Source organism: Calypte anna, chromosome 1 (assembly GCF_003957555.1).
Source record: "Calypte anna isolate BGI_N300 chromosome 1, bCalAnn1_v1.p, whole genome shotgun sequence".
Taxonomy (NCBI): domain Eukaryota; kingdom Metazoa; phylum Chordata; class Aves; order Apodiformes; family Trochilidae; genus Calypte; species Calypte anna.
Genome location: NC_044244.1, coordinates 26,433,122 through 26,447,448, shown reverse-complemented (window position 1 = coordinate 26,447,448; position 14,327 = coordinate 26,433,122).

Here is a 14,327-nt window from a genome sequence, read left to right as displayed (position 1 = left end):
GTATGACATATGTTTCAGATAAAGTAGTAAAAAAACTGGGATCTGAATCCTCACAAGAATGTAAAGAAAAATAAAGAGCATACAGGTGATTCTACAGCTCTTGGTGTCAGGTGCTTTAGAGCAGAATCTACTGCTGAAATCCAGGCTGAAACTCTGACATGCCCGAGGTCCAAGAAGGGATTTTTGTGCCAGCAACTTGGTTGAGCCTGAACTTTGCTGACAAAGGAGAAATACCTAACTCTATCAGAAGTCCTGGGCATCACAGTAAGTAAGGAAGGTGGTCTTAAAGACCTGTGGTAACATCTGTGCTGTTTTTCTAGTATAAGGGAGTAAAATTTCCTAATTTAAGTGAAACTGATGGATTTGCATTCTTAAATTTAGTCACTAAGACCTGTGGCCTTGTTTGCAGAGATTTTGCAGACCCAATTGTTTTTTATTAAGAAAATACTGATTATATTTCTGATGGAAAAGAGGTGTTTAAAGGAGCACAGATGAAAATATTTATTTTCTCTTCAATGCAAAATCCATGTTTTAACTTAGGTGCTCTAGATAGCCTTAAGAAGAGATGTGCCTGCCTCACATGTGCATGAGTCCTTAGAGAAAAGATCTCTAAAAGATTGTGGGGGTGATGTTACTGACAGGAAGACAAAAAAAAGAAAAAAAAGAAAAGTATAGATAGAAGAGGATAGGAAAATCCTATTTAGTGCATCACAGGAGGAAGAAATTAAGAGACCTTTTGTTACTAATGAGCTCAGGAGCAGTTTTGACTCAGTGCAGTTACTAAAAATTCATTTTAATCCAAGGTATTGAAGACTTACGAGCAGCACTGTTTACCTTATCAGTTTCAACAGATAGTGCTGTATACTCCAGAAAAGTCTGTGCAGTGATCTGTTGAACCTTTAAACAAAAAGAAAATGCAGACTACACTGAGCTCAAGCAGAATTGCTGGGAATGCACTGTACCAGCTTTGCAAGAAGACTTCTTTGAAATGCATGTATTGCTTTGGTCACTATAATCCAGTTTTCCACTGTAATGCAGGAGAATTGTCAAGTTCCTGGTTTTGGCCCTGCTTCTTCCATTTGCATTGGACTCTCAGTGTCAGTGTTGCAGTGACTGAACTTTGCTGTTTGTTGGTAATCTTTGAGATTTTTTTGACATTTTAGCAGCTGTTGCATGGAGAGCATCAGCATACCTGAAGTAGTAGTAGGATTTTCCAAGAGTCTGAAGTCACCACATCAGGAATTCCCAGGTAATCTCTGTGAAGCCAGGAATTACAGCCTTCAGCTTCATCTGGGGCTCATATTATGGTGCTGACTTTGCTAGAGTGAAGTTAACAGGCCCTTCAAACATAAAATTTGGCTCTTTTGGAAGTCTAAATTATACACGTGTCCTCAAGATTACCCTGAAATCTGGCATGTCCTGTGCTGACCTGGAATAGCACTTGTGACTCAAATTGAGGCTGGAGTCTTGAAATTATTTTCCATTTCATGTAACAGGGCTTTTTGTTTTCTAGCAAGTGAAAGTCACATATTTTGGAAAGATGTGATGTGCAAATCATTGATCTATTTGTAACTCAAATGTTCTTAGTTCTTTCACACCTATCCTAGCCAGAGCAAAGCACTTGTGCATCTCTGAGGGACCTGTAGGAAGATCTTAATTCTCTCTTTAGGGAGACTGGAGGAGTCCCCAGGGCCAGTTAAATGGGGTCTCTTGAAGTTGTTATTTGAGAATGACTCTGGTGGGAGCATCCTGTGAACACTGAACTGCAACACCATCCAGTTTTTGTAAAGTTCATGTATTTCAGTTGTCTCTTCCCAGGATCTGTTGTATACCAGGATCTTTGAGGAGTTCATCTCTCATCAGTCTGAGAACCTGAGAGCCTTCTGCAAGACCTGAGGTGAGGTCTCTACCTTAGAGTTTTGGAGAGCCACTTACCCTCTAATCGCCTCAATCTTCCTGTCCCAGTCTCCATCTGGAGCAAAGTGAGAAGGACACACGAGGCCACAAGGCAACCTTCAACTTTTGCCAGCCACTTTTTGTTTTGTCAGCGAAGAATAATGCTGGCAGGCTCCAGCTTCCTGCTTCCCTTGCAGGTGCTCAGGACAAAAGCAGCCATCCAGCTGGGGGCAGAGGGCAGGGCTCTGCTCTGAGCTATGGGGGGAGGCTGTTGGGGGGCTCTCCTGAGCTTGGACTGGGACCTACTGGTTACCCACTCGGCAAAAACTCCCCATCTTAGGGTACCTGTTTGGTTTTGGTAGAGTTACTTCACTGGATACCATTAACTCATAACAGGGTCTTGCAGGTTACTTTACAAAACAGTTGAAGAAAATGTATAGAGGAAGAACATTTAAAAAAAATAGATATCTTCCTGTGGAAATGCAACAGTTTTGATGACAAAACTAAAGATATGTCTTCACAGAGGTATTTGCTTCACATTAAGCTTATCTACTGCTCCTGAAAGCAGCTGCAGCTAACAACTAACAATGCAAAATAATTAGAATGTACTGATTGCCAAGACAGTGTTTGTTCCTCAGTCTGTTTTGAAGGTGCTTTAAGTTCACTGCTTATTGATGTGGTACAGACAAAGATAAGCTTTTAGCTTACTGCAGTCCTTCTTCGTGTCTCACACCAGGACCAAGTAGTCTTTTTGCCTTACCCAGCTGTGGAGAAAATTGTGGGCATCTTTAGCTGCATATCCCTAGCACCATTGTCAGCAGAAGATGGTTTGGGTACATCAGCTCTTTGTCAGTGAGTGGCAGATCTCTGCAGGGAAGAGGGAAAGGTCCAGGATGAGTCTGAGAAGTATTCTGAACCAGGAGGGATCTGGGCTGGCCTGGTTTATTAGCACAGTGAGATGAAAAGAAATTGTAGAAGAGCCAGAAAAAAAAAAAAAACAAAAAACTCAGTAGGTTTCATGAGCAGCAAAAACCAAAGGAAATGAATCACCTGTGGACTTAAATCTCCTAGCTGGACTCTGGTGTTTAATGACACTAAAAGTGATTTATACTATGGCAATAAGGACATTCATGATCTATTCACTTTTGTGTGCAACAGTCAGCACCTGAATTGAATTCAACCTCTCATTCAAGAAGGATGCTTATGGGAGGTCCCTCTCCATCTCCTCTGCATCCTTTAATGAAACCTGTAGGAACCTAATGTCTTTAACTTGTCTAGCTTGATATGAAATGAGATTTATATTGATCACTGTGTTAAAAAGTTACTGGGAACACATGCATGTGCACACAGGGTCATTATGTGTCATCCCCATAGGAAGCTGGGCAAAGCCCAGACCTCCAGCAGTAATTTTATTGGGTTCAGGTTCTGACAAGCTGGCTGGTGTTTAGTCATAGAGCAGCCTGCAGTGAGCCTCTCTCAGCTGCCAACAGAGCCAGGCCCTCTAAGGTAAGGACAGCTTTTGATTCACAGGGCTGATGATAGAGAGGTCCAAGAGGATTCTGACATCAGCAACCAACCTGTCTACCTTGGCAGTGATTTTAGTGTGCCACATACCAGATTTAGGGTAGTAAAACTTTACAGTGAAATGAGTTTCTGAAGCAGGCTACAGGTGAGATATAATTTAGAGCGTTTTGATCCATTTTTATCACCGGGTTGTTGAGATGACACTTATGACAGATGACTCATAGAATTATGTCATGGTGATGGAGCATGTAATTGCCTAACAAGGCAATTCTACATGGAAATCCTACCAGGGCTATTATAAGCAGGGAATGCACTTTGTACCTATCTGCAGGATACACTGAAGGTACAGCTGTAACACTCTCAGGCAGCACTCCCTTCTCATCTGCTCCACTACATCAAGCTACCCTCTTACATGCCAGCAGCATTTTGTGAGGGAATCAATCTGCCTGTGTCTTGCTGAGTTTCCATTTACCTCCTTAAACAAATACATCTGTGCTCTCCAATACTAGGTGCAGCCTGCCAGTGGGAACCACTGCACAATTGGTACCTTCCTGCAGGCATTCAAAGTGTGACATTTCTTTCATGATTTTTCTAAGTATTTCCCTGTCAATGTCCTCTGAAAGCTCTTTTTTCCTTTCCCACTGAAGTGATGGGAGCCATTGCTGCTGCCAGGCAGCTTTTCTTGATCCATAGTCCACAGCAAAAAAAAACAACCCACTGGACATACATCACAGGAATATACAGAGAGGACTCGAGACAGGTGGTGTCATACTTGAGGAAAACAAGGCATGGAAACAATTTTTTATCTCCAGTTTAAGCAAGATGCAACCACCTCTTATCTGAAGGGTGTGGGAGACTGCATCTTTTAAGTCATCCAAGTTCATATTATTTTACCTGCCTTCCACAGGCACTTGAATTTTTGGTGACACCAAGGACAATTTCCTCCCTCCTCACAATCATTTGGCTTGACAGCCATACTGAGGCTCTCTCCACCCACACAAGATCCTGGGCCTCAAGACACCTGAAACAAAGTGGGCTGTAAAGTTGTAAATTTGTAGTCTCTTGGACGTTGACAAATTCACATAATAGTTAGCAATAGTGTTAGTAAGATCAAGTGTCAAAATTTAATGACTTTTTAAAGTTTACAAACTTTCCTCTTTAGTGTAGTTCATTACAGCAAAATTAATTATTTTTTTCCCTTTTTTTTAAAATGAAGAAATATTTTACATTTAGTAATTGAAAAAGGTTCTATAAAAGAGCAACTTCAGCCAAAGAAGTTCTGCTGTCATATACAGCAATTTGCATGAAATATCTAAAACATTTTTAAGAGACTCCCAGATGTTTTAATGAAATATAGATGCCAGTGTATAAAGAAAATAATTAAGATCTCGGTGAAATATATTGTAAGTTGGACAGAGTCCAAGACAGCACATGCCCAGATTTCATGAAATTGTATGTTGCATTTCATTAATTGTTCAGACCCCATATTTTACAGTACTCATTAAGTTTCACAGCAATATTCATGACTTTTATTAGCAACATTCTTATAATATTAAACAAGGCTTAAAAAAACCATCACAGTTACAAACTTAATAAATCACAAGAGTATAAATTTCCTTGCAAGCTAACAGTCATATTGCTTAATTTTTCTTATATTTCATTAGAGAAATACAGGCAGTGTTTTAAGGTTGATTCATAAAATAGGTCTTAAACTTCTCACCAGCCACTCAAAATTACACAAAGCATGAAGACATCAAAGCCACAGCTTCACTGGAATTTCTTTTAAATTAAGAATATTTTAAAAACAGCCCCCTCTTGTCATAGCAGGAATGCTGCTGCCTTCATCAGAAGCTGCATGGTGTTCTTCTGGAGAGAGTACCTTCCTAGTTGCCCATAATTTCTACCTGTGTGTCTTGAAGTATATAATCTTAGCACTAAAAGTTTGCTAAATGGAAGTCTCCAGCCTTGAAACTTGCCTTTCAGTTTTCCAAACTCACACTTCATCCTCAGCTTGCAGCAGTTAGACATGAATTCACCAGCCATTGAGGAAAAGGCTATGTTGATCAGGGAAGTAGATGATAAGGTGGGTGTCCAAAGAGAAGACCATCTATTTTACCAGTTACAGTGGCTCTGGAAGGAAGCAGATGCTTTACAGCCAGGTGCATTAATGCTGACAAACACACTGCTCTGCTGGACCACACTTTGGAGTAAGGGACTCCACTGGCAAAGGCAGACATGTGATGTAACAGCAAGGAGGAGCACACAGGATTCTTTAATCACTCCCACCTTATTGAAAATATATCATGACCTACCTGGAGCAGCTGTGCTTTCATCAGCAGAGCACAATCCCCTCACCAGCCAGCAAAGAACCTGCTTAGGCCTATCTGGTTGCTGGTGAGCAGAAGCAGCAGGTTTCTTGGTGGTGCTGGTGACTGGGTTTTGCAGAGGTGAAGAGTCTGGTACTGGTGTGCTGCAGTGTGCCAGCAGTGTGCCCAGGTGGCCAAGAAGGCCAATGGCATCCTGGTCTGTGTCAGGAACAGCGTGGCCAGCAGGTCCAAGGAAGGGAATCTGCCCCTGTACTCAGTGCTGGTGAGGCCACACTTCGAGTACTGTGTCCACTTCTGGGCCCCTCAGTTCAGGAAGGCTATCGAGGTCCTGGAGCAGGTCCAAAAGAGGGCAACCAGGCTGGTGAAGGGACTCGAGCACAGATCCTATGAGGAGAGGCTGAGGGAGCTGGGGGTGTTCAGCCTGAAGAAGAGGAGGCTCAGAGGAGATCTCATCACTCTCTACAACTCCCTGAAAGGAGGTTGGAGCCAGGTGGGGGTTGGTCTCTTTTCCCAGGCAACTCCCAGCAAGACAAGAGGGCATGCTCTCAAGTTGTGCCAGGAGAGGTTTAGGTTGGATATTAGAAAGAATTTCTTTATGGAGAGGGTGATCAGACATTGGAATGGGCTGCCCAGGGAAGTAGTGGATTCTCCATTCCTGGAGATATTTAAAAAGAGACTGGATGTGGCACTCAGTGCCATGATATAATAACTGCAGCAGTAGTGGATCAAGGGTTGGACTTATCTCTGAGGTCCTTTCCAACCCAGCCAATTCTATGATTCTAAGATTCCCGAGCTTTACCAGTTTTTTGTCATATCTCTAGGGATTTGATCTATCTCATGATGAGGTTCTTCAGTCAGATCAGGTTACCCCACACCTGAAGAACTGATTTCTCTCTCCTTGAGCCCAGAAACCTTTTTATACTGCATCAAGGGTATCTAGGAAAACTTGTTGCTGGATACTGCTCTTCGCCTATATCTGCTGGAGCTGTTGGCAAAGCTGCCTCTTGTTGATAAGCAGAGAGGAGGCTGTAAGGAGCAGGTTGTCAGGTGTGGCTCTGTAATACCGTGTGGATGTTACCAGGGCTGTGAAGTGCATCACTGGGTCTGACACACCACACTTTGCTAATGACCTGGAGATGACAGGATACACCAGCAGGAGAGAGGTCATGGAGAAGTGTTAGCAGCTTTTGAAAACCACAGGTTGGTGCTAACTAGACCCTCATGTAAGTAAGCTCTCAGGTAAGAAGGTAGATGTTCTTTTCTGTGTTGTTTGCCTTTTTAATTTTTGTAAATTATTTTAAAAATGTTTTGCTATACTCAGCTATCAGTGCCTGTGGATGGCAGTACAGTAAAAAACATATTGATTAATGCATGTAACTACCCTGAGTAACAAGTACTCTACCTGTGATGTTAAAGCACTCAGGCAGTATGTTTTGCTACTGCAGGGATGTACTGGGCAATGGGGAGAGACACTGGGAATTCTCGATTTTTTTCAGTTTCTTCTTAGGGAAAGCTTCTTCTAATGGGAGTTTGTAATAAACTAGCTTATAATTTGGCTTCTGCTGACTAAATTAGTAGAGAGAAGGCAGTGCTTTGATCTGATTTTTTTTGTTCCTCCTGAGAGGAACATGCTTCTTTGTCAAGAGAGGCCTTAAAATATTCTCATCTCCTCAGCTCCCACTGGGCCAGTAAGGGAAGCCTTCAGCTTTTCCACAGGCAAAGAGAAAAGTCTTCAGGATAATTCATGTAAGCAATTTTGATGCAATTGAATCCCACATAAAGTTTTTCTTCTGCCTGGTATGAACGAGAGATTTACTGTTGATGTTTGTGATTCAGACTCCACCACTGGCCACTTTCTCTATAAGTGACAGAACTGCTTCACTATATAAATATTTAATAGTAATATTTAATATTTCCAGACATGACAGAGCTGAAGTAAAATATACTGAAGTGACCTGCTTTTTAAATGTGTGTGGTGGCTGAGAGAGGAAATTCTCATGTTTACTACTTGCAGAAGAGAACAAACTGACAAGCACATGAGGAAGAAAAAGTCATCATAAGGTATCAGTAATGCCTGGAAAGCAATGCTCATAGTAGGATGTACCCTTGAAACTATTTGGTGCCAGCTTATTAGAAAGTTTTGGCAAAGACATTTGGTATAAAATACATTTTATTTAGAATTAGGGGCTCTGCTGCTTGGCTCTTGGCATGGACTGAACTTGCAAAGTAAGCTATCTTGTAATATAATGACATTACCTTGAATTATGGATAGTTTTAGTATTAGAAACATTGATCTGAATAAGAAATGAAGACTTCTAACGAAGTGGGAAAATGTACAGCTGACATTCAGAGCCTGTACAGCTATGGAGGGGAAGAATGCATTGCATGCTCTCCCAGCATGGCAGCAGCTCCCTGCTCCTAAGCCTGTGCTCAGCATCTGGGCCCTGCTTTGCTGAGGTTTGCAGTTACTCCAGTGGTTACTGCAGTGTTTATCTTTTTCTTGGGTTCAATTTCTTAAAAGCCCTTTCTCCTTCAGTGGACATCTCAGGTGGCTTAATATTAAAATTTTATACTTGCCAGGGGCTTAATTTTCAATTAGGACAAGTTTAAAAATTCTGGGTTAGGTGGAAGAAAGTTTTAAATAGAGGGAGATGGTGGCTGGGCATGTGATGCCTCTAAATGTTTGATGAAGAATGGGGCTCTGTTCTGACTGCCCATATTCTGCACGGGGCAAAATCCCCAGGGGATGGCTGTGTGATTTTGGAGCAATTCACTAAGTATAAGTTTGTCTTCTTTCCTAAAGTGAATTCAGTACTTAAAAAGCAAAGCAAAACAAACAACCCCACCCTAAAACAGTCTTTGGGATTGGTGTCCTGCTTATAAAAGAAGGATATGTTCTCCCAGTATGATCAGCTTATTTCCCTCAGCATGCCTCTAACTCATAACATTTTCAAGTGGAAAGAGCTTCCTTGGTATTTCCTTGCAAATACTCCTCTCAGATCAAAGATGCCATCCAGTTTTCTGAAGAAAACTAAGTTATGGAGCACTTCAGCTATTTTTCCTCCAGCCTGAGTATTCAGGAATGCAACATGCTTTCCTGAATGTGTTGTGCTTTAGCTATCATGAGTGTCTTCATGAAGGCAAGTTTTGAGTCACATGCTGTGTCACATTACAGGGAAGGAGAATATCAATTATATAGCATGCTTAATCATGAGAAGAAATGGATTTGACTAATTGAATATGTAAATGCCAATTCAAAATAAAATTATGAGCTCTTCTTGATGTGCAAAATGCCACTGGTGAAAAACACTTTAATATACTGACTGCAGAGAAGTGTGGTTTATGAAAGGAAGAAAGAAAGGAAAAAAAGTCACTTAACTTCTTGCATGTGATTCTTAAAGCTGTTGATATTTTTCCAGCTTGGAGAAGTGTAATCAACATGAAGCTTTTAAAGCATATTTTGACATTTAAAAGGCAGCTTCCTGTGCTTGCGTTTATGCATGATTTCCTGAGATGAAGGGTGGTAAGTAAATACTCACCACAAGGCTGTACAGGACAGGATTTGTTTTACACAAGGACAAGCTGCTTCTGGAACTTGACACCCCCTTGCCCTAAAATAAATCCACAGCTGTTTGGCAAGGAGACAGGAATTTTCCTATTTACCCAAAACCTGGTATTTTCAGCTATTCCCCCATGGCCAGGGTGGTCACAGTTCACTTCTGGAGGCTTCTCAGTGAGAGGAGCAGCTCTGACTCAGTGATACAACAGCCTCTGGTGGAGCAGCTCTTCCAGTCCTCATGGCTGAAGTGTTGGAATTCAGATGGTGTGGTGGGCTGTGTTGGAGATGTGCTGTACTCTGAGGGTATCACACTCTCCCAAGGTGGAAAACAAACCCAGACAGCCTTAAATATTGTTTAAAGTAGCTGGAGCAACTCAGGCTGGGTTTCCAATCTCCTTAGTAAGGTCTGGACAAAGCACCTAGTTAAATGTGGAAATCTCTTTCCCCCTCTAACCAGCTCTTGTACAAAGCACGAGGTCTGCTGGGAGGTCTTCTCTAATCATGGCCAAAAGGTCAAGCTCTGCAAGGCGATGAAAAGGGAAGAAATTTATGGACTGAAAGGTGCTTGTAACCCCAAGCTGGGCAGCTTGTGGACTGCAGGCTCCCAGCTGGACATGGAAGCAGAACTGAGGGGACACCAGCATTTTATTGACAACTGCAGGCACTGGTGCAGAGTTCAGCCCTCAGTGCTCCGGGAAGATGAGCTCAAAGCCCTGAAACCACCTCAAGGATGTGAACTTTGTACTTGGTCACTGCAGACTGCTCTGACCATATCTTTAGAGCCAACCAACAGCCTTACTGCTGGGAGTGCTGACTGGGCTTCTTGCCTTCTCCTTTTTGACTCAGTATGGTTTTAAAACACCATTTTAATGGTAAAACAATCCTCCAGAAATTAACTAACTCCAGAATGGATGTCACAGTTCCCAGTCCCAAGTTGCTTACCCACCTGCAGCTGTGCAGCTCACTGCCTGGGAGCTCATGGGTTCTTCACCAGCCCCTGGGTGGTACCATTATCCTCCTGGCTTCATCTGAGTGGGGTTAGGGGTACACCTGATGGCTTGAATAGGAGCTGTGAGTGAGTTGTGGCACTCAACCCAGGGACTGCTGTGGTGGCAAAGACAACCCATAAATAAATGAAAAGTGAAATACCGATGAGCTAAAGTGAGCTGTCAACTGACAGCTTTATGACCAGTTTTGGCTTATTTCCTTTTTGTGGTCTAAAGCTGAGTGCCTCATAAATTCTGAAGAAATCAAAACTATAACAAACACAACAGAAACCATTCTAGAATCACCAGAAGTAAAAGGAGAAGTGACTGTAGCTAGAAGAGACAGTGAACAGGGGATGAGTTCTCTCCTCTCAGTGGTGTTTTTGAGTACTTAATGCATTTTTGACAACACAACTGTGACACAACTGTGGGCATCTGGGGTCACACAGGTACTGTCCTACAAGCTAATATGGACCTACATGTGCTAACAGTTTCAGAGTTTATGGTTCTGGGGTATTTTACTGACTGATCACAAAGATCCTGGGATTTTCAAATAGATACCTACTAACTCTCTCCTGTTATGTCAGCCATGAGGTGACACGTGGTAGACACCCTGTGGCAATCACCAGAGAACATGCTGGTTTCCTGCTTTGCTCACTGGGTAGACAGGAGGGCTGCAGGCTTTTTTTTTAGGGGGAGGAGAACATTAAATGGGAGCAGCCACATGAAGTCTGCTCGGACCCCCATCCTGTCTGGCACTTTGTTTATGAGGGTGGCCAAAAATGGGATGAGCCGTAAGAATAGGTCAACCAGTTTGTAGATGAGAGAAGTCCTGAACTTGACTTACTGGATGTGTGAGTCAGGGCCCATGGTACAACTGTCTCCCGTGAGTCTGTCCTAGATCTCTTTAATCCATCAATTCTTTTTGTTGTTTCTTTTTGTTTCCTCAGAAGAGCCACAGGACAGCTGACACCTCTAGCAATGGACTCCAGAAAACTACTAGCTTGTCAAGGTTGTGGTGTATTTGTCCCTTCACAGAAACTGTCTCTAAATAATACAATTTTGTAGTATGCACTAGAAGTTTGGAGTAATTACCAAGAGCTCCACACTTGCTGGGCTGAAGTCTGGCAGGACAAATTGCTTACACAGAACTGGAGATGACGCATGAAGACTCTGTACTACAAGTCTACAATAGCTAATTCTGGTGTTTATGTACACATTTTTGTGTATCAAGAGCAGGTGAGTCCAAAGGCTGATGCTCTCTTGTCTATGGGTGGAACCAGTCTGTCCTGGCTTGTTCAGAGAGGGGAGATCTCCTGAGTGCTGGCACAGTACACACTGCATATGTAGATTAGGTAGGCTGTAGGTCACTCATCTCAATCCTTCCTGGTAGTTACCTTAGTTTTACTGTTTTTATAGATTTATGTCACTACAAAATAGTTGACTTCTCACACTTAATCAGGCAATCCTGTGGTAAGCCTGGGTGCAAGACAAGCAGGATGTTTTTCCTTAATAGAGTTTCCTGCTCTCTTTCCAGCCCCACCTTCCAACCTTCTGTAGTTCAAGTACCTTGCCCTGAGCACTCAATAGTGTCTGCATCCATCAAATCTCTTATCAGAATATGCTTGATCTTTTAACAATCTATTTCCACAAGTCATTTTAGATATTAGAAAACTGCTTCAAATTCAGCAGGGAAGGTACAATGTTTCCTTACCCAGAGAAGCACCCGGAGCCTCACTGCAGAGTGAAAATGAAACCTAAGCAGAGACCTGGCTTAAGTGGTCTGAGCCATCTTCCTCACCAGCAATGTCACAAGACAGAGAACCCTCTTCAGTGCTGCACCAAGTGCCTCATGCACAAACACCACAGTGGGAACGTACCTGAGGGTATGGGACATCCCCTATGGCCTCCATACTGTAAAAACCCCACTACTCATCCAGCTGTAGCTGTGCAGCATTATCTGATTTCAGGCATAGAACTAAAAGCATAATAATCCTAATTTTTTAGAAGCTGTCTTCGTAACGGTACATTAAATAGTATGAGGACATAAATCCAGAATGGAAACTTGCCTGTCTATCCTGATGGTTTGTTAGGATCAGCTTTGAAGCCTCACTCTAGTTCTAGGCCTGTGAATCCAATTCTCCTGGCCAGAGCACTGAATCTGACCCATGTGATAGTATTCTCATTTTCTTCTTGGCTTTTTTTTTGGCTTTTTTTTTTTCTTCTTCTTCTTCTTCCTTTTCTTCCTTTTTTCTTCCTTTCTTTCCTGGGAAAAGAAGCAATCTTTCTCTAAAAAGCTTTATATATACTCTTTTGCAAGAAGAAATCTTCAGAGCTTTCAGCTATTTACACCAAATCTGTCAAGCTTTTTCCCACCCTTCCTTTCTCTCTTAATGGGTCTCCTATGCATTTATAATATTCTCAGTATCACAGTATCTAGGGACCTTACACAGAATTTAGAAAGCAAATAGGTTTTTTGCAGAAAGTTTATCTTCTGGCTATTGTCAATCTCTGAATCAGAGGTTTTTCTCTTTAATTTGCAAAGTGTCTGTTTATACTCCTGACACAGACTGCTTTACAGTATCCTGGCTTTGCATTTGTGGGATGGCAAAGTCAGGTTCACCCAGATTTATCTGAGCAGCTGTTAGCTATAGAAGTGTCTGTAATCAACAGAGCTGGCTGTACTTCTCCACATCAGCTTCAGCACTGGCATGACTCAGCCAGAGTGCAGAACAATATCTGAGGCAAGAGCCCAGAATATTTCAATACACCTTGAAGTGGTCATATAAACACTACAGAGAGAAAATAATTCAGTACTGACGAGAAGCAAAGCTTTAAATTTCTGTGTTATTAGTTGGATGCTGCAGGCACCTGTTGGGAGTAGCTTCCTACCCAGTATCCTGGGTGATGCCTTGCAGGGTGACCAACGCTTCACAACATCCAAGGTGTGTGTCTGGTTGGGTGAGGGACACTGGACTTGTGCTGGGTCTCACTCCAAAGCTGAGCTTGAGCATGCTGAGGGCCTTTACTGGACCCAGCTTCCTGGTCTCCAGTCTGTCACAGTGGTAACCAGCATACCTGTATTTTATTTCACAGTGGTGGTGGGCAATCTATTCAAGAGCTGATGGAGATTGGCTGAGTGCAGTGCTGGAGCAGCAGGTAAAACTGATCAAAGTCTTTATGCCTTGCTCCAATTGAATGGGCTTGCATTTTTTTTCTGCTGGAAAGTGCTGTGGGCTTTTTTTTAATAGTAAAAAAACCCCAAATCAAGAGAATTGTTTTCTTTCCAAAATACCACTGTAACTCATCCTACATAGTACTGAAATGTAACTGGATACTGTACTTTCCCATGAGTCTGTGACATCTTCTCTCCTAAGTGACAACTGCATTGTTGCAAAACCAGAGGGCTTTTCAGAAACAGGACAATTTTCAGGGAGAACTGAATTTGAAAATTTTTCTAAAAATTTATTCTTCTACCCTAGTAATACTCTAAATAAAATATTTTTCCCTAGCTGCCCTTAGGCTACACCTGCTTTCCAACACAGAAACATTGTTTGAATGTCCATATGGCAATTTACACTGAGTTTTGTCTTAGATCATCAGAAAAGTCCATGAACAACCCGTCCACCCCCAAAACCCCAAACCCTGTGCCATGGATGGAGATGTTTCTTGGGTTGCCTGACTCCAATCAGAGACACAGAATGGCTGCAGGGCAGCACTGAGGGGGAGCTGTGTTGCTCTCTAGGATTACCTCTGCATTTGAGACCAACCAGAACTCTAACAAACACTAAGAAGTCATAAGAGTAATGCACTGAATTGTGAATTAAATTGTCACAGTGTCCTTTTGGTTCATTCTCCCAGGCATGGTATAACTCAGCCAGGAATGCTCCATTAACTTGAGAGTCAGACCTTACTGGAGATGACAGGTTTGACTGAATAAAAATATTTATGTAAATGAAATCTTCAATTAAGTCTCTATAAAATAATGTCTTAAAGCATAAACAACCTCTTTACTAGTTTGCTAAGTGCTTTAAA